Genomic DNA, 10,192 nt, shown 5'->3' on the forward strand with positions numbered 1-10,192 from the left:
TTAGCATACTTTTAGGCGTCTTCCTGCGAAAAATTTAAATCTCGGAATAAACCTGTTGAAGCTTAGTATTTTTTTATTCAAAATATAAATATGCCTAAAAAATTAGTAATAAATTTTTAATAAATAATTTTAATTTAATTAATAGTTTTAATTTTTTTAAATAATTTTAATAATAAATAACTGAAAATCGGTTTGTTTATGCTGTTTTTGTAAAATGTATTCGACTTTTAAGTGCCCCTGTGTGAATTAAACCAAAAATTCAAGAACAAAATAAATAAAAGAAGATGTTTTCTTAACACAAGCATAACTTTAGGCGCTTGCAGAGAAAAATGTTCAAACTTTCGATTAAGCATTTTCAAAACTTATATTTTTCTAATACATTCCATGAGCATTATTTTTAAATTTGTCAAAAATTTTCGAAAAATATTTTTTATTTCGTTAGTTCAAGAAACGTTCCTTAGAGTATGAAATTCTCATTTCATTCATTCAATTATTTGAACAAAAAAATAACTGATCGTATTATCTAATCCACTTTGGAGCATTCAACTGTGAACAACTCTGAAAATCCATGCATTAAATAAATTAACATAAAATGTTCACTTTGTTTGGCACACTTTTAGGCAATCCCTCACAAATAATTTTCAAAATTGGAATTTTTTGATGCATCTTATTGGTTACGAATTTAGTTAATTTTTTTAAAATATTTTTAAGCGATTTAAAGGAAAAATATTTTTATGAAAATAAAAAATTAAAAACAAAATTTTTAAAGAGACATTAAATTGCATGTTTTGGGTGTAACACTCTCAATAAAACTGAAAAAAAAACGAAAGAAATTTTTTTTGTTCAATTCTTTCGAAATCAAAATTTGTAGAAATAATTTTGCCGTGATATATAGATTTTTTCAAAATTTTTATTTTTTTTTAATAAAACACAGTATGTGGTCTACCTTTGGCCACTCTGCGCAATAAAAAAAACTCAACTCACAAATCTAATTGAATAACAATCGTTTTGTTTACAGTGCGTGGCATGCTTTTAGGCGCTTTTGCCCTCGCATCAGGCACACACGACCTATATTCCATGACAATTTCATAATTATCTCGTTGCTTTGTTTGTTATCGCCGTTGCTTTTGTTGTTGTTGCCGCGGCGAAGTTGTAAACAACGGCATTGTTTTTTACTTTCATTATTTATTCAACGTTGCTGTTTTTGTTGTTGTAGTATGTGTGTGTTTTTATGCATTCGCCAGTTTTTCTGTTTTTGTTTCGTTTGTGGTCGCTCAGTTGGTTGACCACTTCAAAACAAAAATTACACCAACAACTGGCCTACTCTGCGGCCAACACAACGCACACATAAGCAGACACACACACACACACTAATATATGTATATATACAGGCGGTGAGCGAAGTAACTGCGCTGGCCAGTCAAGCGGCGGCAGGTAGACCGTGACGATTGATGGCGGCGCTGGTGGCGCGTGGGTGGCGGCGGCGGGGGGAGTGCTCGGCTCGCAATGCCAAATTACTGCTGTACACTTGTGCATTTTTTCTCGATTTCATTTCGGTTAGTTCGTTTTGTTTCTGTTTTTGTTTTTGCATGTAAATTTCTGCGTTTTTTCCGCAATTGTTGGTGTTAACTCGCCGCCGCTGTTTTTGTTGTTGTACTTGAATATGAAATTCAATTTTTTTATGTTTTTTTAAGTGACTCCATGTTTTTTGTTATTGTTTTGCTTTTTGTACAACTTTATGACTCACGCACACGTACACAAGCAGCTACAAATGCCACAAGCACACACTTAGAGCTGCAAGTACATGTTTGTGTTGGTGTGCGTTCGCGTTGGCTGCGCTTGTGTTGAAGTGCGCTTTTTATCGAGTTGCTTGCCGATATTTGCCCTCGGTAAGCCATTGAATGATCAATTTCGCGGTGAAACTTGCGGTAAATAAGTGCGGTGCGCCAGCAATTTTTCAATTTTCAAGGTTTCACTTTTTCACAATTGCCTTCGCTTCGGCTTTTTTCCTCTATTTCGGTGCGTTTTCGTTGCGATTTTGTTTTAATTTCAATTTATTGTTATTATTTCGATTTCATGTAAGAATTTTACTCGCCATTAATTGTTGCAACAAGCAAATAAAATACACTTTTGTGGCACTTAGTGTATGCAAGCGCTGTGTGGCTGTGTAAATATTGCAATGAAGATAAAAATGCGTAAATAAAAATAAAATTCACAAAAACTTACGGTGTAAAAATATAATTCCATAAATATTCTGGCATTCGTAACATATTTGTTACAATTGTTACATAATATACATATATTAAAGATGTAATTTACAATTATTTATAAATGCAAAACAATGACACAGGTTTCCTTTCGCGGCACCGAAGTTATGAGTTCGCTTATAAATACAAGAACTGAATTTTGTGCGAACAGTTTGTATAGCGGATGTGTGATATATTAGTTTGATCTAAATGATTTCTTCGGAAATTTTACGGTTGTCTTAGATAATAATCCATACTGAATTTCACAACGATATCTAGTCAAATATAACAGTTTTCTTCAAAAGGACTTGAGTTTTATCGACCAGTTTGTATGACAGCTATATGGTAGAGTAGTACAAAATCGGCCATTCCAGCACATCGAGTGCTTCTTGAGGTGAAAGGAACATATGCAAAATTTCTGATCGATATCTCAAAAACTAAGGCACAAATTCACGTATGGATATGACCAAAACGACTCATCATATCATGGTGATCTAAATATAGATATATATATTGTGTCAAATAAAGGACCCTGAAATTATAATTTAAGTTCCCCGGCTACAGCTTCAAAAAAATGTACTTGCTAAGTTGGTAGGACTCTCCTTAATTAATATGCCAAATATGAGCGCAATCTGTCAACAATTTGTCTACAGCCGCTGCTTAATTCGATACACCTCAGTAACGCGTTGCGATTTTTACAATGGATAAAAATATCGAACAAAGAATTTGTCAAAAATTTTGTATTTCTAACAAAATTTCATGAGCGGATTGCTTGTAAATATTGGAAAAGGCTTAGAGTGATTCAGTTTTATCAAAAGCACAAGCCTACGAGTGGTACAAAGCCTTCACAGATGGTTGGCAGATCGTTGAAGACATGCCTCGTTCTGGACGGCCTCTTCAACTGATGAAAATATTATAAAAGTGAAGGAAATGGTACTTTAACATCGTAAGACAAGTGTTAGTGAGATGGCAAGAGAGCTCGACATCTCCTGCTCCATCTAAATGACTTTAGTGGATATTTCGTGTATGAAACGCGTTCTTGCTCAACTCATTCAGATAAAGCTGATTTTTTTTTTTTTTTAAAGAGTGAAAGAAAGCATGTCTCTTTGAACATGTTTCATCGTGCGAGCTCCGATCCCACATGGAAAGCATTATAACTGCTGATAAAGCATGGGTTTATGAGTTTGACATGCAAACAAGTCAACAATCAACAGAATGGAGACAAAAAACGAGTCGAAACCAAAAAAAAAGAACACGACAAAGCCACTCAAAAATCAAAGGGACGCTCATTGTTTTGTTCGATATTCGTGACTTGGTGCACCATGAATTTGTTCCGGAAGGACAGACGGTCAATAAATAGCTCTATTTAGCCGTATTGAGGCTTTTGCGTGAGAACAACCGTCGAAAACGATCGGAATCGTGAAAGAACAATTTATGGACTTTACACGATGATAATGCACCAGCGCATCAAGTCACGATTATGACCAAATTTAAAGCCAACAACGCGATGGATATCGTCGATCAACCACCGTATTCATCAGATTTGGCTCCGTGTGATTTTTTTCTTTTTCTACAAACTAAAATTGCCGCTCCGTGGAACTCGATTTTCAGTTGATCGAAGAGATAAAACAAAATGCGTGGAAGGAGCTGAAGGCGATGACAAAAAAGTGCTTACAAAAGTGTTTCGAGGACTGGAAAAATCGTTGGCATAAATACATATATTACGTGTTGTGGGGATTACTTTGAAGGCGAGAAAATGTTGATGAATAATTAAATATTTTGCGTTTTATTTACAATTCCTAATATAAAAGACATTTCTTGTGTTATTATAAATTGCAGAAAACATACGTAAAGTATGAAATATTTTTTGTTAAAAAATATATTAATTTTTTGTTAAAAAAATTTTTTAATTCGGTAATACTATACCACAAAGATGTTTTATTACAGGGTTACCCACTCGAAGTGTTACCTATTCAAACGACTATAATTTTTTAGTTTGATAATATTTTTATTGATTCCAATGACAAAATAGTATGAAAATAATCAAAAATTTAGAATCCATTCACTTTATTTAAAAGTACATTTTAAAGTACAATTCACTTTTGCTCGATATGGCCACCTTTTGCCTTGACTATGGCCCTCAAACGGTCAAAAAACGAGTTGCATGCTGCACGAATGTGAGCTTGTGGTATTTTGGCCCATTCACGTACAATCGCTTTCTTGAGCGCATCCATACTGGTGTATTTTTTAGTACGCACCTTGCTCTCTAAAGTGGACCAGATGGAAAAGTCCATCGGATTTGCGTCTGGTGAATTCGAAAGCCATTGTGTCGACGAAATGAAGCGTGGAACATGATTTTTTAACCACTCTTGGTTAATTCTCGCTTTATGTGACGCCGCCGAGTCTTGTTGGAACGTCCATTCTTTCCGGCCGAAGTGTTTACGTGCCCACGGCTCTAAAGCACCTTCCAAAATATTTTCACGATAATAAGTCGCATTTACTTTGACACCAGGCTCGATGAAAACGACTGGAGAGCGCCCATCAGCGGTCACGGCAGCCCATACCATAACTTGCGATGGGAAATTACTTCGGGTGGCCATTCGTAGGCTTAAATTCTCGTACGTGCGTTCGGTCAAGTAAACACGGTCATTTTGAGAGTTTATGAATTGCTCAATAGGGAAATTCTTCTCATCAGAAAACACAATGTTCGGAAATTCGAAACGTTCGTGCAAGTGTAACAACTCCTTCGCTCTTTCGAGTCTAACTTTTTTTTGCTGCGGTGTAAGATTGTGTCCTTTTTGGAACTTGTAAGGCTTGACCTTTAGCTCATTTTTCAACAGTCGTTGCATTGAACTTTGCGAAATTTTCAGCTCTTTAGCCATTTGATTATTTACCAGCTATCGTTGGCGAGTTCTGTTAACATCTTCAAAATACTTTTCATTTTACAACAATAAATTAGGTTTTTTTTTCAAAAAATCGCGTCTTTCCCCTTCAAACTGACCCCTTCGCCATTGAACTATTTTCCGAGACGCCCCAAAGGAATTGTGGTAATTTCTGGATTTTTCAACATTTCTTCATGAAAATTTCACAGAATATTTTCAAATATATTAATATAAAATACCATTGTGCTTTTAAAAATTGTACTGTTTCACAAAACAAGAATTAACACTACTCGCGTTAGCTCGTAAACAATGCTGTTATAATTCTTTATTTATTTAATTGAAAATTTTAAACATTTCTTTAAAAAAATTTGTAGCGATAATATAAATGTCTTTCACAGCACCCAAATTGGCTTTGTTTTTATATATTTCTTTATATATAACATCCATCTGAATAAAACCGCGAACAATTGCAAAAATATGCAAGTTTCAGGTCTCTATGGGTGCTGCGAGCGTATCGAAAGCTCAGCAGAACATGGCAATTTTGTTGCATTTTTTTCAAATGTTTACATTGGGCATCATCCATTCCCTCACATACAACTACATATATTAACAGCAATTTTTTTGTTTAATAGAAAATTTTCATTGCGAAACTTCTTTTAGTTAGCTCCTTTCATTCGTAGTCAATAGCCAATACAGTTCTTAACAGCTTGCTCTTTGTAAATAACAAAAATTGTTTTCAAGTTTCTGAAATGACACTTACAGTTATTTTTATGAACCCAAAATTGTTTAATATTATTTGAAATAGCGTTACAACAAATAGAAAAGCAATTTTTTTAATCTAGGTGCCTCTGGTAGCCTTAGCATCTGGTTTAAACATAAAGTACGATGACCTAAACCCCATAAATATTTTTAATAAAAGCTAATACTTTTTTTTTAATATGCTCTTTTCTGCTACAAATGATTTATGCTTTTTTTCTCTTAAGTAAAAAAAAAACTTGTTTATGTCGCGACGATGATATTCTTATTATATTAAAAGCCAATCATTTTCACCAAACTTATTTACACAGATACTCAGCAACATTGTACTATCCAGAAGAAACTGCATTGAAATAAGTATGTTTAGCAAAACTTTTTCCGAAAATTATTACTTTTCAAAGCCGCCGCTCTGTATTAAGTGCTTTTCACATTTGACATCAAAAATGAAGCCTACAACTTGGCGCTCAGCTGTTATGCTAGCGAAGGCAAATATTTAATATATGCCAAGGCGTTCACGAATGACTGTTTTAGAGAAATAGAGACATCAAATAGAAATGGAATGTTTTACAGAAATAAAAATAGAGGGAATGTCACTTCTTATTTTTTAGAAGTCTTTGAAAAAATATTCACTACATTTTCATGACTAGTAGGTGGATTAAAAGGCAATCGCTTCGTCGTTCTTAGTACATACGTTGATTTATTTTATACTTTTATTTTATAGTCTAAATAAGCCAATGGTTTACACATTTACACATTTTCCGAAACAATTGTTATGAGTAACTGAGTTGTGAAAAGTAGGCAATATCACTGGACAAACTTAGGAAAAAAATGTGCAAAAGTTGCGAATTTGTCGTAATAAAATTGCAGTAAATATGCAACAAGTCATAGTTCACTCAATTTTAACACGTTTGTTCTAAGGATCCGAGGCCAACCACGAATTAGTTATTTTACCAACTTCGAATGACTTCTTGAATTCTTTTCTTGAATTTTTCACTCACGCCAATAAAGTTTAAATGATACAAAATAGCTACCAGATCAGTTTCACCAAAGACTAAGAGAGAGAGCCACTAAATACGAGTAGAAATTATAAGGATTGCAGTTTTACCCCAAAGTTCAAAATTAATTAAATATTCTCAAGCAAAAATGAAATTATTAAAATCATTTTTCATTTATCGATAATTTTTATTTATTTATCTCAGGGCACTTTGATTTCGACGTTTGGTTTCTTAAAATACACTAAAATATTGCCGCAGAAGTTATGCCAATTTGTGAAGTCGCACGAATAAAAAAATGCTCATTTTCATAGAAAATTAAAATTTCGACACAGACATACATATGTTCAACAGGATCAAGATATTTAAGTATTAAACAAGAAATAAAATTTGTCGTGAATTTTTAAAACGAAAATTATTAAAAAAACAAATTATAACTTTTGTATTGTTGTTGTTCAGAAGAACAGATTGGTTCAATAAGGATATAAAATAACGTGAGTAGCCTAATTCCTGGTGGTTTCACAATGATTCCCTGAGCGTCTCGGTGCGTTGTTTAGCCTACCTACCTAAAAATAGTAGCAGTGTGAATCTCTCTGTTAGACTTAGGTTTGGCATTTAGAAGAATTTTATCAAAAACAGCATAACGAAAAAATCATATTAGTTATTTTAAGCGGTTACTTTGGTTTTTTTTTTTGAAAAAAAAATGTCGCAAAATTTGCACAGAAATTTTCATTTTTTTTTGTATAAATGTCTACCAAAAATCCGATTTTCAGTTTTTTTTTCTTTCGTCCAAGTCCTAAGTTAAGGATTTGACTAAAACATGTATTTTTTCACTTTAACTGATCCTGTAAGAAATTAACCTGCCAACGCGGGCGCATCTTTTTCCGAGGGGTCACCGGAAATGGCGTCGCAGAGGCCAAGTTTAAAATACTTTTTTCCTAAAAATTTCAGAATTTCTTTGTTGATAGTGTATGTTTGTACAAAATAAAAAATTCTTAAAGAATATTTAATTTTTATATGAGAAAAAATTCTTGAAAGAAGGCTGCCTTTTACCCGAGAAAACCTATGTAGCCCCTTAGAAATTCATCCTCCTTCGTTTTTTTTTGCAATATTCACACTTATGGAAGGACGAAAAATCATTGCTTGAAGTTGAAATATGTTTAATGGGCTCAAAACGCTTTATATCTAAGCGTTATATAAGCGATGATATGAAAAGTGTCCGACATTTGTAATGCAAAAATTCTTCTATAAGTCTTGCGGCATGGTGAGTCACTCTGTCGCATTTAGATACTGGTTTTAAAATAATGCTTTCAAAAAGGCTTTCCTTAAATATTTTTAGGTTTAGATTTGTAGCATTGAAACCTTTTTCATTCAGGTAGTTTTTTACTCACTCAATTTTGGCGGCGTCAAAAGGTGCACAGATATTTTGAAAGCAGTTTTTTAGGTAGCCATTAGATATTTTTCTTTTCACACTTGTTATTTTGACAAAACTACGAGAAGATATGAGGTCGAAATCGCCGAAATCTCTGTTCTAAAAAAGGCTTTTATAAGTTTTGAACCAAATTTGTAAAAAAATCTATACATGTCGAGTAGTTTTCTTACTCGGAAAAGGCAATCCACAAATGGTTTAAGAGCTATAATATTATTTGCGTATAGTTTAATAAAATGGAGTGAATAAAAGCTGAAATCAGTATATTGCTTTCCTTACTATGTATATAGTTGTAGCAGATTCGATAATTTAGTACTTCAAAGAAAGGAAGAAAAATTTCTTCACAGTGTCTAAGGGAGCTCTATTAGTACCGGATATAGATCAAAAACAGAAACAGAAACTAGAACAGAAACTTATTTGCTCTTCGATCACATTTGCGGATCCAATAATTTTATATTTACTTCTAAAAAGAAAATCTTAAGCTAGTGCTTTGCCTGCCAAACTAAAGTGGTACACGTACTTTTTATAAGACGAATTTGAAAAGATTTTCTGTTAGGCGCATCGAAGAGTTTTTAATTGTCTGGAGGATATTATACGATATATTATATTATATTATTATAGAAATATTTTAAGGATTTTGAAAATATGTCGATCATTTCTTGTTAGACAAACACAAATATATGCGCGAAATAATTATGTCAGAAAGCATTGCTTGGAACTTACATTTGTGATAAACACTTTTTATGAGCTTACTAAATTCGGCTGGCTGCTTTTATGTGGATATTGTGAAGAAATATTTATTTCAGCATCATCGGCAAATAGAAAGTTGACTAATTTTTCACCTTTACACAACACTTTACAAACTCACGCCAACAACAACAAAAGTAGATTTTCGACAAGTAATTTTGTACTTATTTTTTTTTTATTCACAATTATGCCACAAAACTGTTATAGAATTCCCACGCACAAATTCACGATTAAATTTTCACTCGAATTTCAGTCGAACTGATTCTGGTTACACTGCACTTGAAAACGCGAATTTGCCACAATCTAAATGGCATGCAAGAGCGCGGCGACACCACCAACAAAAATCTGCCACTTGCAACCTGTAATTTTACACTTGCCACCTGGTCGCTTTTGGTCAGTTGGTCAACAAAAGTGCACACGCATTAACGGCGGTCACGCGTGAGAAAAGCGAGACGCACTTTGCAAAGGTGCGATTTTAATGCCGCGGAACGCGCGTACGATGCTGTTTTCGATGCGATGCAAAGTGCAACTTTAAATTACGCAAATTTGTGAGCCGGAAATGCGGCCGCCAAGTTGGTGGTCAAAATACCGAGTGACATATGCCACGACGACGACGACAACGAGACAGCGCCAACGGCAAACGGTAAACGGTAACACGTTAATGGCAACACCAGCAACGACGGCGACAAAAACTACTACCGGCCGCACGAGTGGCGTTACGAGTGTGGCGCGCGCGACGTCATGCACTGCCCGCAACACTGCTGCAAATGCAATGATGCGTTGGTGTTGGCGTTGCAGGCAACAACAACACACAACCACAACAACAAGGAATGAGTTGTATGCAAATTTTCGTGATATTTTTGGGCGTTGAGTTGCGGTGTTGGCGTTGGTGTTCACAAGTTCCGGTTGTTTAGAGGAGAGCGTTGCATAGCGTATGTTTTGTGAACTGCTACTAATTTGATACTGTTAACGTGTTGGCGCGCGTAACGCGTTGTAGCGCTATTTAGCAATACGAAATATAGTCGACTGGCTACACTGCTGTGGCACGGCAGAAATGCAAATAGTGATAAGCGCACGACGGCAACACAATTTTGAGTTGAAAATTTACAAAATTCCGCCTCATTTTCCGCCAGCAACGCA

General features: G+C 34.5%; 1 protein-coding gene across 2 annotated transcripts in view; it reads right to left on the reverse strand.

Annotated features, from left to right (window-relative positions):
* Positions 1-9,359, reverse strand: part of LOC120776002 (runt-related transcription factor 3) — a 96,672-nt gene extending 87,313 nt beyond the window's left edge. For both annotated transcript variants that reach the window (XM_040106435.1, XM_040106434.1), the window contains exon 1: positions 9,029-9,359. The gene's annotated coding sequence lies outside the window, so the exon portion shown is untranslated. The remainder of the gene's footprint in view (positions 1-9,028) is intronic.
* Between the last annotated feature and the right edge of the window lie 833 nt (positions 9,360-10,192).

This window comes from Bactrocera tryoni, chromosome 4 (assembly GCF_016617805.1).
Source record: "Bactrocera tryoni isolate S06 chromosome 4, CSIRO_BtryS06_freeze2, whole genome shotgun sequence".
In the NCBI taxonomy this organism is placed as follows: Eukaryota; Metazoa; Arthropoda; class Insecta; order Diptera; family Tephritidae; genus Bactrocera; species Bactrocera tryoni.